General features: G+C 44.2%; 1 protein-coding gene across 2 annotated transcripts in view; it reads right to left on the bottom strand.

Annotated features, from left to right (window-relative positions):
* Window positions 1–19,620, bottom strand: part of LOC124595386 (neuromodulin) — a 717,829-nt gene that overhangs the window by 526,711 nt on the left and 171,498 nt on the right. Inside the window, exon 1 of one of the 2 annotated variants that reach the window (XM_047134105.1) lies at window positions 5,931–5,997. The exons of the other annotated variant lie outside the window; for it this stretch is intronic. The gene's annotated coding sequence lies outside the window, so the exon portion shown is untranslated. Of the gene's footprint in view, window positions 1–5,930; window positions 5,998–19,620 lie in introns of those variants that run through there. 2 annotated transcript variants of the gene reach the window in all.

Raw genomic sequence — 19,620 nt, 5'->3', positions numbered from 1 at the left:
TGCCACGACGAATACAGGCATGCATCAATGCAAGAGGGCATGCTACTGGGTATTAGAGGTGCCGGTATGCACAGCAATGTGGATCACCGTCTCTGAAGATCTCGCTGTATGGTGGTACGACGTGCAATGTGTGATTTTCATGAGCAATAATAAGGGTGGAAATTATGTTGATCTACACTCCTGGAAATGGAAAAAAGAACACATTGACACCGGTGTGTCAGACCCACCATACTTGCTCCGGACACTGCGAGAGGGCTGTACAAGCAATGATCACACGCACGGCACAGCGGACACACCAGGAACCGCGGTGTTGGCCGTCGAATGGCGCTAGCTGCGCAGCATTTGTGCACCGCCGCCGTCAGTGTCGGCCAGTTTGCCGTGGCATACGGAGCTACATCGCAGTCTTTAACACTGGTAGCATGCCGCGACAGCGTGGACGTGAACCGTATGTGCAGTTGACGGACTTTGAGCGAGGGCGTATAGTGGGCATGCGGGAGGCCGGGTGGACGTACCGCCGAATTGCTCAACACGTGGGGCGTGAGGTCTCCACAGTACATCGATGTTGTCGCCAGTGGTCGGCGGAAGGTGCACGTGCCCGTCGACCTGGGACCGGACCGCAGCGACGCACGGATGCACGCCAAGACCGTAGGATCCTACGCAGTGCCGTAGGGGACCGCACCGCCACTTCCCAGCAAATTAGGGACACTGTTGCTCCTGGGGTATCGGCGAGGACCATTCGCAACCGTCTCCATGAAGCTGGGCTACGGTCCCGCACACCGTTAGGCCGTCTTCCGCTCACGCCCCAACATCGTGCAGCCTGCCTCCAGTGGTGTCGCGACAGGCGTGAATGGAGGGACGAATGGAGACGTGTCGTCTTCAGCGATGAGAGTCGCTTCTGCCTTGGTGCCAATGATGGTCGTATGCGTGTTTGGCGCCGTGCAGGTGAGCGCCACAATCAGGACTGCATACGACCGAGGCACACAGGGCCAACACCCGGCATCATGGTGTGGGGAGCGATCTCCTACACTGGCCGTACACCACTGGTGATCGTCGAGGGGACACTGAATAGTGCACGGTACATCCAAACCGTCATCGAACGCATCGTTCTACTATTCCTAGACCGGCAAAGGAACTTGCTGTTCCAACAGGACAATGCACGTCCGCATGTATCCCGTGCCACCCAACGTGCTCTAGAAGGTGTAAGTCAACTACCCTGGCCAGCAAGATCTCCGGATCTGTCCCCCATTGAGCATGTTTGGGACTGGATGAAGCGTCGTCTCACGCGGTCTGCACGTCCAGCACGAACGCTGGTCCAACTGAGGCGCCAGGTGGAAATGGCATGGCAAGCCGTTCCACAGGACTACATCCAGCGTCTCTACGATCGTCTCCATGGGAGAATAGCAGCCTGCATTGCTGCGAAAGGTGGATATACACTGTACTAGTGCCGACATTGTGCATGTTCTGTTGCCTGTGTCTATGTGCCTGTGGTTCTGTCAGTGTGATCATGTGATGTATCTGACCCCAGGAATGTGTCAATAAAGTTTCCCCTTCCTGGGACAATGAATTCACGGTGTTCTTATTTCAATTTCCAGGAGTGTATATTCCAATATTCTGTACACGTTCTGGAACCGAGCTGATGCAAAACTTTTTTGATGCGTGTATTTTTTCAGTACTTGTACTTACTAGATAAAGACAGTATAAAAATTTCCAGATTTTTCGAAGACAAGTACTTTCGGAGTAGTACTATTTCGTTTGGAGATCTGGCAGATACTGCTGTTACACATCGCCTTACGCTGTGTGCAGATGAAAACAGTGGACATATGATTGGCGGAGCAGAGTTTTAAACCCTGTCCGGTCATCATTCATATAGTTTTTCGCAGTTTCCCGGAAAGCATCTCGAACGTATGCCACAACAGCTCCCTTGAAAATATATTAAATCAAACTTAGTCTCTAATTAGACTAAAGTGCACTAAACATTAAATGCTGAACTTTATCGTTGAGCAGCAACGTAACTAACCATCACAATGCATTGAGTTATTAATTATAGTTTCTAAATCTTATGTCCAAAGAATGAAACGAGATGTCTCGTAAATTATTTATTGGTTTGTGACAAATTGTAGTGTTCTGTTATCTACCTACATACAACATCTTGGCATCTATGGGGCTCTAAATTCCCGCGTTGAACTCACATGTAGCTTTCAAATACTTCTATCTTGTGCTACTTCCTGCCAATTATTTACACTGATCCTGTTTTATAATGTTTCAGTTCCATTTATCTGTGTACTCTCTTGTCTCCCGCTTGGTCTCTTACCAAATAACTTCTCCACGACCATTCTGGAAACCACTTGATGCTGCTCATTCTTATCTGATGACCTGCCCTTTTGAAGTCTGCTGAAATTCATTACGCTCATTATTGTGGCTTGTTGTGATAGAATGTGAATGCTGTGCTGTGTCTTGGCACCAAGCTTTGTGATTCATTACTATAGTTTAGAATTAAAATTTTTTATAACATTTATTCTCAAATACTTGTAACTGATGTTCTTCCATTTGAGTTAAACACCAAGATTCTGATCCATAGGTTAGGACTGGTCAGAGAATTGTGTTATATAACTTCATTTCAGTCTTCTCAGTTAGTGGTTTAGACTCTAGAAGTTTTTCTTACAGAGTAGTAGGCTCTATTAGCATTTTCCCGTATCTTATACTTTTGTATGATATTGTTCCATCTACTTTTAGCCTAGAAATTTTGACTGTTCCACTCCTTCAAATTTATAGTTGCCGAATATTAGATATGACTGGTTGTCTTTTTCATCTCTACATCTTTGAACCTTTATCTGTTTTGTTTTCTGATCATTTACTTTTAGGCCAAGTTTGGATGCTTCTTCTACGAGCTCCACAAATAACTACTAACATCTACTTCACTTTATCCAGTGGTCACTATATCATGTGCATATGTTAAAACCTTAACTTCAATTTTTTCGAGGATCCCAGTAGGTATTAGTCTGAGATTCCTCATAACTCTCTCCAAGGCTGCATAAAAGAGAAGAGGGGACAGGGCATTTCCCTATCTTAGTCCATTTTTTAAATTGTCAGATTTTATTCCATTTATCAAAAACATGTTTATGTTATCAGCAATGAATATTTATGAATTTAATTGGAAATTCCAAATCTGTCATTACATTCCACAGGCTTTGTATGTCATTGGAGTCATGAGTTTTCATAAAATCGATGAACAAGTAATGTATTTTTTTGTTTGTATTCGCATGATTTTTCGTTTCTTACTCTGATTACAAATATATTGTCAGCAGTGCATCTATTTCTGCGAAAGCCATTTTGGTAATCGCCGAACTTAGAACTACTTAAACCTAACTAACCTAAGGACATCACACACATCTATGCCCGAGGCAGGATTCGAACCTGCGACCGTAGTGGTCGCACGGCCATAGACTGTAGCGTCTAGAACCGCTCGGCCACTCCGGCCGGCTCGCCGATTACATTTTCTGTGTATGGTTTCAAGCGTTTTAGCACCAAACAAGAAATAATCTTTAGTCTGAGTTTGTTAGTATATCTCTGTAGAGTTTCTGATGTCTTCCCTGTCTCCTTTTTTAAGTATTAGGAGTGTTAATGATTCCATTCTATTGGTACCTTCTACATTTCTGAGATTACCTTTATTACCAAACATTTATGCAGTGCTTTAACTTCATATTTTAGTATCTCACCAGTCGGAATTCCGTCACTCCCAGCTGTCTTTCTTTTCTTTTCTTTTTAAATGCCTGATACTTCCCAACACCTCTTAAAATATCATTTCTGGAATTTGATCGTTGTTAATGTTTCTGCTGGGATTTTTCATTGCCTATTCCAGATTAGAAGCATTCAATAGATTGTCAAAATATTTCTTGATTGATGATAAAATTTTGCTTAATTCAGTAATCATACTGCCCTACTTCTCACCTTAGGTTTTTAATTAAAACCTCTTTTAATTTTGTTGACTGTGGCATACATTTTCGGAATGTTATTAATTTGATGATATTTGTCAATAGGTTCGATTTGCTGTGTTAGGCATAACGTAGATGATTTTTTAAAAGTAAACTACCATGCTATTTTTGCGCTTAAATTTGGAATCCATTCAAATTGCTCTATATTGTTTTGATATAGCTGGATATTTCCAAAACGGCATTGATATTATTTACTTGTGGTTAAATCTATTCGTTTTATTTGAAAGATATTGTCTGCATTCGATATGGACGCTTCCAGAAAACGCTAGCAATCCTTAGTCTAATGACCAGATGAGTATTAAACCAAATGTAAAAGAGCACACTGTGGTGACTGTTAGGGATGTGGTGCCTTTTGCAGACAATTTTGGCCTGCACATGGACAGAAGCATGACACGGGCCGTGTTCATGTCAGAGGGAACGTCCGGGGGGATGAAGGGGTGAGGGCTGGTGAGAGGGGCAGGAGTTGTGGCGACGTGACAGGGCATCGATGATTATAAAACCGCTGCTGTGTTCCGCTCTTGCGACCCGCTTAAAGCGAAGGGTTCAATATACCCAGCATTTGCAATGACTAAAAAGTCACTCTCCAGACTGTTTTGATGGCGTCCAGCCTTTCCTGTGTCAGTCTCTAGATTTGAGCATAACGCTATCAGTGATAGCACGCTATATTTATTGACCTCTTCCTCATACCGAGCAGTGTGCCTCAGGAGACGGTTTGCGAAACACCGGATCTGTGAGCCAGCTACAGTACCGGGATGACCATCCGCTAGATGTGTGATGTACAGCAACTCGTGAGGTATGGATTTTAATGTAGCTACAGGGGCACTCGGACGTGTCAACGTGCCAGAGTAACAGTTTGTATAGAATCCCTGACGATAAATTTGTTACATATGTATCAATCCAACCCCTGTACAGTGCTTGAAACACGATACCTCGCATAATTATTACGCGGTCCTATTTCCATTCGCGTATAGTGGGTGTGTATAATGACCATATGTCTTTACATCCGACCAAACTTTCCTTACACAGTACACCAAGAAGGCTGGTTCTCTAAATTTATGCTTCAGAATGTCACGAGAATAACCTTGCTTTCAACGATTCACTTTACGTTACTTGAACAAAACCTGTTGCACGTTTGTATAGGCTACATCGACGTGTTACGGACAGTGAGTTTCTGGATTCTGTACCGTCTTTAATCAACACACGATCAGTGTCAGGAATACTAGAAACGCACTCTAGAAAATACAGCACTGAAGGCTCTTATGTGGTGTCCTTAACAGAGGCACACTACTTTCCCGCAATGTCCCCAAGAAATCTGCGTACCGTTTGCTAACAACACTACTGCAGTAGTATCTTCGGTCCATTTCACATAACTTCGTAGAGTTCCCGCAACGAAGACATGAAATTAACGATAAATGCGCGTTCCCTCCCCCCCCCCCCCTTAGTGCTGAGGTAGGTGTGGATGTCAATTGTTAAATATCCTATTTCAGAGATTAAATCTCCAACTAGTTATATTTATAGCGTTTGACTGTTTGTGGTCGACTTCTAAGCACAAAAGGCTTCATTCTAAAACAAACAGCGTAGTAATTGATGTATTATAAATTCGCAAATCTATCAGGTCATCATGAGGCATCATCATCTTGTATGGTAGCGTTTCCATACTGTAACTGTGGCTCACATAAGCAGATGGAAGACAATTTGTCCTTCATCCCATTTTGAATCCATGTAAAACAATAAAGACAGATAATCTACAGTAGAAAATATCATTTCGTTCAGATACAACAGCTACTGCCTCGAACAAATGCTGGTGCACAGTTTGTGTTTTTTATAAACAGCTGCGCTGTGGAATAAAATTGAAGCAATGTGCAGAATGCTTGTGCAAGAGCACGGAAAGCCATATGCTGATGTGAAATACATAGACGCTAACAGAAAATGTCTTACGGGTTTCAAGGACGAGACTTCTTCGAATCAGCTGCAACCGGGCGACCTCTCTTCCTCAGTAACTCACCTGAAAACAAAGATGGGATACTAGTTAAACTTCAGTAAACGTAAAACCTACGTACTCAGATGCATTTTGCAGCACTAACGCTGCAAAGGGCATTTAAACAAATACAGAAACTTAAAACATAACAGAAAGTAGTGCTACTCTTATAATACTCCCTATCTAATGTTGTAACATCTTCTGAAAGCTTGATTTAGAACAATACCGCAATAGGAGTCACAAATATGTAGGTGGCAGCAACCGCATCGTATCAGCAGATGTTTCGAATGCTTTTGTGATACGTATCCACACGACGCATTGACGAAATGAAATGCAGGAAGAGACTGCCTAAAGGACAGTATAAAACGTTATCTACATCTACATCTACATCTATACTCCGCGAGCCACCTTACGGTGTGTGGCGGAGGGTACTTATTGTACCACTATCTGATCCCCCCTTCCCTGTTCCATTCACGAATTGTGCGTGGGAAGAACGACTGCTTGTAAGTCTCCGTATTTGCTCTAATTTCTCGGATCTTTTCGTTGTGATCATTACGCGAGATATATGTGGGCGGTAGTAATATGTTGCCCATCTCTTCCCGGAATGTGCTCTCTCGTAATTTCGATAATAAACCTCTCCGTATTGCGTAACGCCTTTCTTGAAGTGTCCGCCACTGGAGCTTGTTCAGCATCTCCGTAACGCTCTCGCGCTGACTAAATGTCCCCATGACGAATCGCGCTGCTTTTCGCTGGATCATGTCTATCTCTTCTATTAATCCAACCTGGTAAGGGTCCCATACTGATGAGCAATACTCAAGAATCGGACGAACAAGCGTTTTGTAAGCTACTTCTTTCGTCGATGAGTCACATTTTCTTAGAATTCTTCCTATGAATCTCAACCTGGCGCCTGCTTTTCCCACTATTTGTTTTATGTAATCATTCCACTTCAGATCGCTCCGGATAGTAACTCCTAAGTATTTTACGGTCGTTACCGGATCCAATGATTTACCACCTATGGCATAATCGTACTGGAATGGATTTCTGCCCCTATGTATGCGCATTATATTACATTTATCTACGTTTAGGGAAAGCTGCCAGCTGTCGCACCATGCATTAATCCTCTGCAGGTCCTCCTGGAGTACGTACGAGTCTTCTGATGTTGCTACTTTCTTGTAGACAACCGTGTCATCTGCAAATAGCCTCACGGAGCTACCGATGTTGTCAACTAAGTCATTTATGTATATTGTAAACAATAAAGGTCCTATCACGCTTCCCTGCGGTACTCCCGAAATTACCTCTACATCTGCAGATTTTGAACCGTTAAGAATGACATGTTGTGTTCTTTCTTCTAGGAAATCCTGAATCCAATCACAAACCTGGTCCGATATTCCGTAAGCTCGTATTTTTTTCACTAAACGTAAGTGCGGAACCGTATCAAATGCCTTCCTGAAGTCCAGGAATACGGCATCAATCTGCTCGCCAGTGTCTACGGCACTGTGAATTTCTTGGGCAAATAGGGCGAGCTGAGTTTCACATGATCTCTGTTTGCGGAATCCATGTTGGTTATGATGAAGGAGATTTGTATTATCTAAGAACGTCATAATACGAGAACACAAAACATGTTCCATTATTCTACAACAGATTGACGTAAGCGAAATAGGCCTATAATTATTCGCATCTGATTTATGACCCTTCTTGAAAATGGGAACGACCTGCGCTTTCTTCCAGTCGCTAGGTACTTTACGTTCTTCCAGCGATCTACGATAAATTGCTGATAGAAAGGGGGCAAGTTCTTTAGCATAATCACTGTAGAATCTTAAGGGTATCTCGTCTGGTCCGGATGCTTTTCCGCTACTAAGTGATAGCAGTTGTTTTTCAATTCCGATATCGTTTATTTCAATATTTTCCATTTTGGCGTCCGTGCGACGGCTGAAGTCAGGGACCGTGTTACGATTTTCCGCAGTGAAACAGTTTCGGAACACTGAATTCAGTATTTCTGCCTTTCTTCGGTCGTCCTCTGTTTCGGTGCCATCGTGGTCAACGAGTGACTGAATAGGGGATTTAGATCCGCTTACCGATTTTACATATGACCAAAACTTTTTAGGGTTCTTGTTTAGATTGTTTGCCAATGTTTTATGTTCGAATTCGTTGAATGCTTCTCTCATTGCTCTCTTTACGCTCTTTTTCGCTTCGTTCAGCTTTTCCTTATCAGCTATGATTCGACTACTCTTAAACCTACGATGAAGCTTTCTTTGTTTCCGTAGTACCTTTCGTACATGATTGTTATACCACGGTGGATCTTTCCCCTCGCTTTGGACCTTAGTCGGTACGAACTTATCTAAGGCGTACTGGACGATGTTTCTGAATTTTTTCCATTTTTGTTCCACATCCTCTTCCTCAGAAATGAACGTTTGATGGTGGTCACTCAGATATTCTGCGATTTGTGCCCTATCACTCTTGTTAAGCAAATATATTTTCCTTCCTTTCTTGGCATTTCTTATTACACTTGTAGTCATTGATTACATGCATTACAATTATCTCTTTCTCGAAAACTAAAGCCTAGTGACCAGAACACTTTTACACAGAGTTACTCTTGAGCGATCAACAATCAGTGTGTTCACACGTACCAAAATAGGTTGGCCATCGGGTGTAACACCACCCTTTCCAGAAGTCAGTAGTGTAATCGTAAGGGAACCTTAAATTTCGTGTTGCTGCTATTGTGTAGAATCAATAATCCGCTTTTGATCATCTTCGCCCTTTTGCAGGACTGTAATTATTAGTATCACATTCATCATCATCATCATCATCATTGTCCTTATCATCGCCATTATTATTATTAGTATTATTACACATTTTTGCCCTTAAGACAGTGTTTAACTCGAATGTTATATGATTATTCAATTTGCTCTTGTTTCCTTCCTCTTTTACTCTACCCAAAAGCTCATCATTCTTCGATTTTGTTCCTGTTTACTTTGCTCTGCCAATCTTTTCCCTGGTTGCTTCATTTTTTTTTTACTTCAAATTTTGTGTGCAAACCTATGTTTCTGAATTTCTCTTTTTCATTTATCGATTCCGTTCTGATTCCTGCTCCTTTTAGGTCTTCTTCTATTCCTTGAAACCAACCGGCTTTGTTGATTGAGCTGCTTGCTGCATTAAAAATCCTCTTTGTGAGTCTGTTGCTGTTCATTCTATATGTGTGTCCACAGAATATTTGTCGGCGTTTTCTGACCATGTCTGTAAGCCTGTGTGTGCGTTCGTATAAACCTTTGGTTAGTCTCTTCATCCATATACCATCCCTGAGTACTGCTCCAAAAAATTTTCTGAGGATTTTACGTTCAATGTTTCCTGTTTCTGTGATGCCTGATGCTCCGCCTTAGTCGTTTCTGATAAGCAGAGTGCTACTGGTAGTAGGCTGTCTTGACACGTTTCTCTTACTGTAGTGTGTCCATGTCAGGTTGTAGGCTTTGTGAAGTTTTTGTGTTCATTCTATGTTGACTGCCTTTTACGTATATGCCAAGATACTTGAATTTTATCCACTCTCTTACCCTCTCCGTGTTTTGTGTGGATGACTTGTGTGTTGTTGATCTTTCTTTCAGTGTATTGATTTTTCTGTGATATCACTAAATCTGTATTGGCAGAGATCTTATGTAAGTATTTCTGTGCTTCACGTCTATTGTTGCTGAGTATTTCCAGGTCATCTGCAAATGCCAAGCATTTTATGATTGTCTTGTTTGTGAACATATTTTTCCGAGCTGCCTTTTAGTTTTTCTTCCCCCTGTCTGATAATTTTGTCCGAGATCATTTAGAATTGAAGCGGTGAGAGACCATCAATTATCTGATCCCTGAATGTATTTCGAATGGTTCTGAGACTTCTCCCATAAATTTTATTTTGGATGTGGTGTCTGTGAGTGTCCGTTGCAGGAGTGACATAGTTTTTCTGTCTCTTGCATATTCGTCTAGTGTGACAAAGCGAGTCTGCTAGCCTTTGAGTCGCAGAACTTTTTAAAACTGTTACTGTAGTTACCTGTAGGAGTCAGAGCCAACCCACACGAATGAACTCACAGCAAACATTGACGCCAGTTTCATCACACTTACCACCACAAGTAATCCTCGTTAACCTAAAAACTGTCGCACCTACTGTGGAAAATTAACTGCACAAGATCGGAATAGAGGAAAATTTCCATATACACTCCTGGAAATGGAAAAAAGAACACATTGACACCGGTGTGTCAGACCCACCATACTTGCTCCGGACACTGCGAGAGGGTTGTACAAGCAATGATCACATGCACGGCACAGCGGACACACCAGGAACCGCGGTGTTGGCCGTCGAATGGCGCTAGCTGCGCAGCATTTATGCACCGCCGCCGTCAGTGTCAGCCACTTTGCCGTGGCATACGGAGCTCCATCGCAGTCTTTAACACTGGTAGCATGCCGCGACAGCGTGGACGTGAACCGTATGTGCAGTTGACGGACTTTGAGCGAGGGCGTATAGTGGGCATGCGGGAGGCCGGGTGGACGTACCGCCGAATTGCTCAACACGTGGGGCGTGAGGTCTCCACAGTACATCGATGTTGTCGCCAGTGGTCGGCGGAAGGTGCACGTGCCCGTCGACCTGGGACCGGACCGCAGCGACGCACGGATTCACGCCAAGACCGTAGGATCCTACGCAGTGCCGTAGGGGACCGCACCGCCACTTCCCAGCAAATTAGGGACACTGTTGCTCCTGGGGTATCGGCGAGGACCATTCGCAACCGTCTCCATGAAGCTGGGCTACGGTCCCGCACACCGTTAGGCCGTCTTCCGCTCACGCCCCAACATCGTGCAGCCCGCCTCCAGTGGTGTCGCGACAGGCGTGAATGGAGGGACGAATGGAGACGTGTCGTCTTCAGCGATGAGAGTCGCTTCTGCCTTGGTGCCAATGATGGTCGTATGCGTGTTTGGCGCCGTGCAGGTGAGCGCCACAATCAGGACTGCATACGACCGAGGCACACATGGCCAACACCCGGCATCATGGTGTGGGGATCGATCTCCTACACTGGACGTACACCACTGGTGATCGTCGAGGGGACACTGAATAGTGCACGGTACATCCAAACCGTCATCGAACCCATCGTTGTACCATTCCTAGACCGGCAAGGGAACTTGCTGTTCCAACAGGACAATGCACGTCCGCATGTATCCCGTGCCACCCAACGTGATCTAGAAGGTGTAAGTCAACTACCCTGGCCAGCAAGATCTCCGGATCTGTCCCCCATTGAGCATGTTTGGGACTGGATGAAGCGTCGTCTCACGCGGTCTGCACGTCCAGCACGAACGCTGGTCCAACTGAGGCGCCAGGTGGAAATGGCATGGCAAGCCGTTCCACAGGACTACATCCAGCATCTCTACGATCGTCTCCATGGGAGAATAGCAGCCTGCATTGCTGCGAAAGGTGGATATACACTGTACTAGTGCCGACATTGTGCATGCTCTGTTGCCTGTGTCTATGTGCCTGTGATTCTGTCAGTGTGATCATGTGATGCATCTGACCCCAGGAATGTGTCAATAAAGTTTCCCCTTCCTGGGACAATGAATTCACGGTGTTCTTATTTCAATTTCCAGGAGTGTATTACATATACTTTACGGGAAGCAAGTAAAATAAAACGAACTGTAGCAAATTAACATGGAATTGAACTTCTGCCCATTGACGTAGTAAGTCATCATGTTGGCAATTCAGCTACAGTAATGACCTACAAACATTTCCCTGTTAAGGGTCTACATTTTTTTCTTTTGGTCATCAGTCTACTGACTGGTTTGATGCGGCCCGCCACGAATTCCTTTCCTGTGCTAACCTCGTCATCTCAGAGTATCACTTGCAACCTACGTCCTCAATTATTTGCTTGACGTATTCCAATCTCTGTCTTCCTCTACAGTTTTTGCCGTCTACAGCTCCCTCTAGTACCATGGAAGTCATTCCCTCATGTCTTAGCAGATGTCCTATCATCCTGTCCCTTCTCCTTATCAGTGTTTTCCACATATTCCTTTCCTCTCCGATTCTGCGTAGAACCTCCTCATTCCTTACTTTATCAGTCCACCTAATTTTCAACATTCGTCTATAGCACCACATCTCAAATGCTTCGATTCTCTTCTGTTCCGGTTTTCCCACAGTCCATGTTTCACTACCATACAATGCTGTACTCCAGACGTACATCCTCAAAAATTTCTTCGTCAAATTAAGGCCGGTATTTGATATTAGTAGACTTCTCTTGGCCAGAAATGCCTTTTTTGCCATAGCGAGTCTGCTTTTGATGTCCTCCTTCCTCCGTCCGTCATTGGTTATTTTACTGCCTAGGTAGCAGAATTCCTTAACTTCATTGACAAGGTCTACATAGTGTGGCTCAAATGGTTCAGATGGCTCTGGGCACTATGGAACTTAACATCTGAGGTCATCAGCGGCCGGCTACATAGTGTGTTTATTGCTAATAAGAGAGTATTTTATTTGCAGAAAAACTTTTGTATATTGGTGGAGTAAGTTTAGGATAGAGACAGGACCCTTTTGAGTAATATTTTAAGTAATAATTCCTCTTCCGTAGCCGGCCGGAGTGGCCGAGCGGTTCTAGGCGCTACAGTCTGGAACCGCGCGACCGCTACGGTCGCAGGTTCGAATCCTGCCTCGGGTATTGATGTGTGTGATGTCCTTAGGTTAGTTAGGTTTAAGTAGTTCTAAGTCTAGGGGACTGATGACCTCAGAAGTTAAGTCCCACAGTGCTCAGAGCCATTTGAACCATTTTGAACCTCTTCCGTAACTCTCAACATAATCAGGAAAAATGGTATGTAGCATTTCATTCACTTCAGTGTTGTACCAAAGTTTCGATATTTAATCAATAATGACAAAAGCTTTTATTCAAGTAACAAACGGCACACGAGGAAACTTTAATTTTTTGTAATTTCTGTATGACGATCCAGGTATAAGGAAGGTAGTTAGTTCAGAATTTAAATATTTGTTCGAAGTTATCATCATTAGAGAATCTGCACTTGTTCAACTGGAGGAGGGTTGAGAAAGTTAGGTCATTTAGCAAAACTGTGAAAACATAAATCTGGATGTTCTAACGAGATTCCCCGCATTCAAAAACGCCCTTAAACGCTAAGCGAGCATTAGGTTTTATAACCATGTTACTTCGCAGAAACTTCATGCTAGAAGCAATGGTGTATTACAATATTCAGTACACACTTGGGTAGAGTATATGTAGACTGTGGAAGTTCCGGAGGCAGCCGAAGTCCAGTGTTGCTGTATTACGAGGCCAGCGAGAATGGACGAATTTATCGCACAGTGAATTGCCGCCCTGCTGCAGAATGCATGTGAGGGCCGGCGCCTCCTTAGTACTGTGGCGGCCCTGGGCGCCTGCCAGCCAGGGGCCATTAGGCGCACGGTTTACTGTCGCGACCGCCGCCATGTGCGCTGTGTGCTACTGTGCGGTAGCGTCCACCCGTAAGTTGTCGCTCGCCAAGCGGCACGGCTGCGCTGGCAAATGGGTTCCCCAGCGCTCGCGAGACCGTTAGCCCCACAGCCGAGATGAGCACGTCGTTACACACGTCAGGACTTGTTCGAGGAAGGGGAGATTTATGGTACCTTTGATATGACAAATTTAAGTGTAAAGGACAGAGACAGCAAAGGACTTGGAAGAGCAGTTGAACGGAATGGACAGTGTCTTGAAAGGAGGATATAAGATGAACATCAACAAAAGCAAAACGAGAATAATGGAATGTAGTCGAATTAAGTCGGGTGATGCTGAGGGAATTAGATTTGCTATTTGGGGAGCAAAATCACTGATGATGGTCGAAGTAGAGAGGATATAAAATGTAGACTGGTAATGGCAAGGAAAGCGTTTCTGAAGAAGAGAAATTTGTTACCATCGAGTGTAGATTTAAGTGTCAGGAAGTCGTTTCTGAAAGTATTTGTATGGAAGTGAAACGTGGACGATAAATGGTTTGGAGAAGAAGAGAATAGAAGCTTTCGAAATGTGGTGCTGAAGAAGAATTCTGAAGATTAGGTGGGCAGATCACATAACTAATGAGGAGATATTGAATAAAATTGGGGAGAAGAGGGGTTTGTGGCACAACTTGACAAGAAGAAGGGACCGGTTGGTAGGACATGTTCTGAGGCATCAAGGGATCACCAATTTAGTATTGGAGGGCAGCGCGGAGGGTAAAAATCGTAGAGGGAGACCAAGAGATGAATACACTAAACAGATTCAGAAGGATGTAGGTTGCAGTAGGTACTGGGAGATGAAGAAGCTTGCACAGGATAGAGTAGCATGGAGAGCTGCATCAAACCAGTCTCAGGACTGAAGACCACAACAACAACAAGCGAAAACAATGTCGCCTTCGCTCCAGTCACACTCATTTGAGTTTCGTAATACTTGCGTGTTGTTCAAACCTACCGGTAACAAATCTAGCAGCCTATCTCTGAACTGAATTTTAATATTTTCATCATTTCTCGGCCCTGTCATCATCTGCATAAATATTAATTTTAAATTAACGACAGCCTCAGTTGCAACGTTTACCTAGATGTATCTAGGTTTCAGTTGGGATAACCCAACCTTCTTCAGAATAAAAGGAATTACGATTTGTCCATAATGGACAACGTCAAAGACTAAAAACTGTAATATAGTAATACATCGTCATATTGCAATAACTTATCTGGGAAATAGCCTCGGTCCCACTTCGCGACCGAAGCACGGAAGCAACGGATGTTGTACTCGAACTGGCTATAGCCTCGAGAGCGCATGCACGATAGTGTGTCATGCGTACTTGTTCCTTTTATTCTGACGAAGGTTGGTTTATCCCATCTGAAACCTAGGTAAATCTAGGTAAACATTGCAACTGAGGCTGTTGTTAATTTAAAATTAACATCTCTGAACTGCTTTGACGTCTTACTTAAATCCGACATGGTGTGGATCCCGAACAGTCGAACAGTACTCAACAAGATGTCTTTGCTGAACACTCAGTGTCGGGCCCCTCAGACATCTGGCAAACTATTCTGTATACTTGTACCTTCGTTAACAGTCGGCAGTGTCGCATCGTGTGAAAAACTTCACTGAAATCTAGAAATATGGAATTCGCTTGCAGCCCTACATCGATAGTTCGTGGGATATCGTATGAGAAAAGTGGAAGCTGAGTTTCGCACGAACAATGTTCTCTAAATCCGTCTGATAGGTGAAGAACAAGTTTTCCGTCTCAAGGAAATTTATTGTATTCGAATTGAGAATATGTTCAAGCATTCTGCAGTAAACCGATGTTCAGGATATTGGCCTGTAATTTTGCGGGTCCGTTCTTTTACCCTTCTTATGTATTTTCCAGTCACTTGGGACTTTGCGCTCGGCGAGAGAGTTGCGATAAATACAAGCTAAATAAAGGGCCAATGCTGTACAGTACGGTTTGTAAAACTTAATTGGGATTCCCTTAGGTCCTGGCGATATATTAGCTTTCAAGTCTTTCAGCTTTCTCTACGCCAGGGATGCTTATTACAATGTTGTCCACACGAAACTGTGTGCGATGGTCAGATGACGGTATGTTTGTATGATTCTGCTGCATGAACGATGAAGCAGGAAAGGGAATGAATAGTAGTGGTTCAGGGTAGCCACCACCAAGCACCATACCACGGAATGCGGAGTATGCATGTAGAGGTAGATGAAAGATTCATCCTCTAGAAACAACCAAAATTTTAAAAGATTTTTTTGTCCATCCTTCTGATTGGAGATTGAGCGACTTAGGCCGTTCACTTGGGTAATGAAATGGAAAACATTCAGCCGTCCTTGCGATGTCATTTATTATATGGCTACCAGTTCCGGTGCTTCAGCAGTCTTCAGTGAAGGCCTGAATAAAGTGTAATAAATCACCGAAACTGATAGCCATATAATAAATAACATCGTAAGGACGGCTGTAGGTATTCCATTTTATTACACATATTTTTAAAACGTCATTCCGTTACAGCCAGTATAAGCAGCAATACAGTTGCTGCTAGTTTGGCAGCACCTGTACTCGTATGTGTGATTGAGTGACGGAGGCGGGAGTGGAGAGGAGGAGTGATCGATAAAAAAAAGTCGTCCGAATGACCGAGAGCGACAGCCGCGGAGCGCTTGATAGAGGACGCATATATCTGCGCATGAAATCGGCTCGATGCGCCCTCGCGATGCGGCTTTTCGCGCTCCAGCGACGACAAACCGCCGGCTGCGGCCACCGTGACGTGATGGCCGCACGGCAGAGTGCGGTCTGCGCAGATACCGATGTTGTCGATCGTAACCTTGGCCCACAGAGGCGCCAGCAAAAATGCACTTCCGAACGGCGCTCAAGCAAAGTAAGTGTCGGACCCGCTGTTAATTTCTATACACGTAAACGATCTGGCGGAAAGGATGCGCAGCAGTCTGCGGTTGTTTGCTGAGGGTGCTGTAGTGCACGGGAAGGTGTCGAAAATGAGTGACTGCAGGAAGACACAAGATGACTTGGACAAAATTGTAGAAAATATTGCCCTAAGTTAATGCGGACAGACAGGAAAAACAAGCCCGTAATATTCGGATACAGCATTAGCTATGGTCTGCTTGACGTTTAAATATCTGGGCGTAACGTTGCAAAGCGATATGAAATGGAACGACCATATGAGCACTCTGACATGGAAGGCGAATGGTCGACTTTCGTTCATAGGGAGAATTTTAAGAAAGTGTGGCTCACCTGTAAAGGGGACTGCATATGGGACGCTTGTGCAACCTAATCTTAGGTACTGCTTGAGTGTTTGAGATCCCCACCAGGCTGCACTGAAGGAAGACATCGAAGCAATTCAGAGGCGGGCTGCCAGATACACTGGCGTCCAAAATTAACCACTATTGCCCCGTCATGTGTCTAATTCACGATATAATCATACAGACTGCCAACAGATGTCAGTACGATCATGTTCTGCACAGAAGAATGCAATCCGATCAACAGACGACAACGCCAACTACGACATCGGAGCACCTATCAAATGGGATAGTGTTTGCCGGGTAGTCCCACATCACATCCGCAATCGCTGCGTACACAGTGTCACAGACGACGCAGTATGACACAGAGAAGACACCTACCAGACTCTTTGTGGTGGGGAGCCATAGGAAAAATGGAAACTGGACAATCGCAAACTGTTACGGCCGGATGACTTATCTGAATCGTTTTGTTGTTATTCGGATGAGGTGATGGTTTATAGAGACCAAACCTGTATCCTGACGACCAGGAGAGTGCCGACCACGTGTGACATCCAAAGCTGAGGGCCGTCATTTGGCTGTAAGGGCACGACGGGACAGCCTTCGTACTGGACGGACGACTAGCATCTGACCTCGCAGCATCCACTGGACGTGTTGTATCGAGGCGAACGGTTTACAGCATGCTTAGGCAGAATGACACTTATTGTTGGAGACCTGCTGCATGTGTACCTCTGATGCCTCTGCGCAGAAGAGGACGTCTAGAGTGCAGTCGACAATATGCCACCTAGACGATCGAGCAGAGGCCAATGTTCTTTTCACAGATGGATCTCGATTTCATCTCGAGAGTGATTCTCAACGATTCGTAACTGGACAGAACGTGGGACTCACTTTTGGGACCCAAACGTTTTGGAAAGAGACCGATATCGAGGAGAATCCCTAATGGCGCGGGCAGGGATTATGTCGATCATACTAACACCTGTACATGAAATTCTACATCTACATCTATACTCCGCAAGCCACCTGACGGTGTGTGGCGGAGGGTACTTTGAGTACCTCTATCGGTTCTCCCTTCTATTCCAGTCTCGTATTGTTCGTGGAAAGAAGGATTGTCGGTATGCCTCTGTGTGGGCTCTAATCTCTCTGATTTTATCCTCATGGTCTCTTCGCGAGATATACGTAGGAAGAAGCAATACACTGCTTGACTCCTCGGTGGAGGTATGTTCTCGAAATTTCAACAAAAGCCCGTACCGAGCTACTGAGCGTCTCTCCTGCAGAGTCTTCCACTGGAGTTTATCTATCATCACCGTAACGCTTTCGCGATTACTAAATGATCCTGTAACGAAGCGCGCTGCTCTCCGTTGGATCTTCTCTATCAACCCTATCTGGTACGGATCCCACACTGCTGAGCAGTATTCAAGCAGTGGGCGAACAAGCGTACTGTAACTACTTCCTTTGTTTTCGGATTGCATTTCCTTAGGATTCTTCCAATGAATCTCAGTGTGGCATCTGCTTTACCGACCATCAACTTTATATGATCATTCCATTTTAAATCACTCCCAATACGTACTACCAGATAATTAATGGAATTAACTGCTTCCAGTTGCTGACCTGCTATACTGTAGCTAAATGATAAGGGATCTTTCTTTCTATGTATGCGCAGCACATTACACTTGTCTACTGGTGAAGTGGCAAGGTTTAACGGCTGTCAGGTATCGTGACGAGACCTGGGGATCTCATGTGCGGTTGTTGCGAGGTGGTGTGGGCCCTGACTTTGTTTTGATGGACAATAATGCACGACCACGTAGAGCAGGGTGGTTGATGTTTTCTTGGAAACGAGAGGCATTACAAGCACGGCGTGGGCTGCTCGCTATCCTGATTTGAATCCTATAGGACATGTCTAAGATGCACTAGGGAGACGAGTTACTACACTTCAGAGCCCACCAACTACTATACAAGACTTGCGAGCAGCTCTGCAGGAAGAATGGGCGTTGTTGCCTCAACATGAGACTGATGACATTCACAGAATTCCCCGTCATTGTCAGGCCTTTATTGCTGCCAGACGTAGTGCCACCCTGCCACACGTGGTCTCACCCCATACTGAGCACATTAACCAGCTGTCGGAATGTGTGTGTAAATCCTTTCAGTTGAAAAAAAGTTACGAAGGGCATTATTGTCTATCGTTATGCATGTTGCAACTGTTTACGTTCTGTATTCTTTACATTTTTTCCACTCTACTGTCGTCTGTTTATACTGTTTTGTGGAAATATAAAGGCAAATTTCCGTTTGTTGCTTTAAATTAGGACACCAGTGTATGGTACAGGTACCCTATGGCATGGAGTATGTATATAGATGTTGATAATATCCGTTTGCTTTCGGTTTATGTTATAACTATGTGTGCTTAGAGTACTGATGTGACATGCCAAAATGAATACAACGCGTCGCGTAAATAAGTTGTCGCACCAAGTTACAAACAAAATTATACATATGTGGTGTCTGTTATTTCGGTTGAAGAACCTCAAGTTCCTACGGAATCAGCGATATCTGCGAGTATTGAGGATAATGGACAGGGGCACTACATTAGTAGTGTATGAGTTAGTTGGTAAATTTGGTCGGCCACGGATCGTGTCCGGATGACCGAGGCAGTCAAGGAAACAGTTTGCGAGAAACTGAAAAATCCAGGTTCGAGCCCCGTTCCGGTACAAATTTTCAACTTTCCCCACTGATTTAGTTCAGTTCCCAATAGCAGCTAACGTCGTTATTCCTTTGATTGGTATAAGTGTTAGGCTGAAAACTAATGAAAAATATCGTAAATTGTGTTTTTTTTTTATATATAGAGAATTAATAAGAAAATTTTATCACTGTTTTAGAAAGTTAAGATGAAGGAAGGAGCACGCAAATTGTCTGCCTTCATGAATGATGTAATAGATCTGGAGTACGC

Source organism: Schistocerca americana, chromosome 2 (genome assembly GCF_021461395.2).
Source record: "Schistocerca americana isolate TAMUIC-IGC-003095 chromosome 2, iqSchAmer2.1, whole genome shotgun sequence".
In the NCBI taxonomy this organism is placed as follows: domain Eukaryota; kingdom Metazoa; phylum Arthropoda; class Insecta; order Orthoptera; family Acrididae; genus Schistocerca; species Schistocerca americana.
The sequence above is the reverse complement of the archived record's forward strand: the minus strand, read 5'-3'. Positions and strand labels throughout refer to the sequence as shown.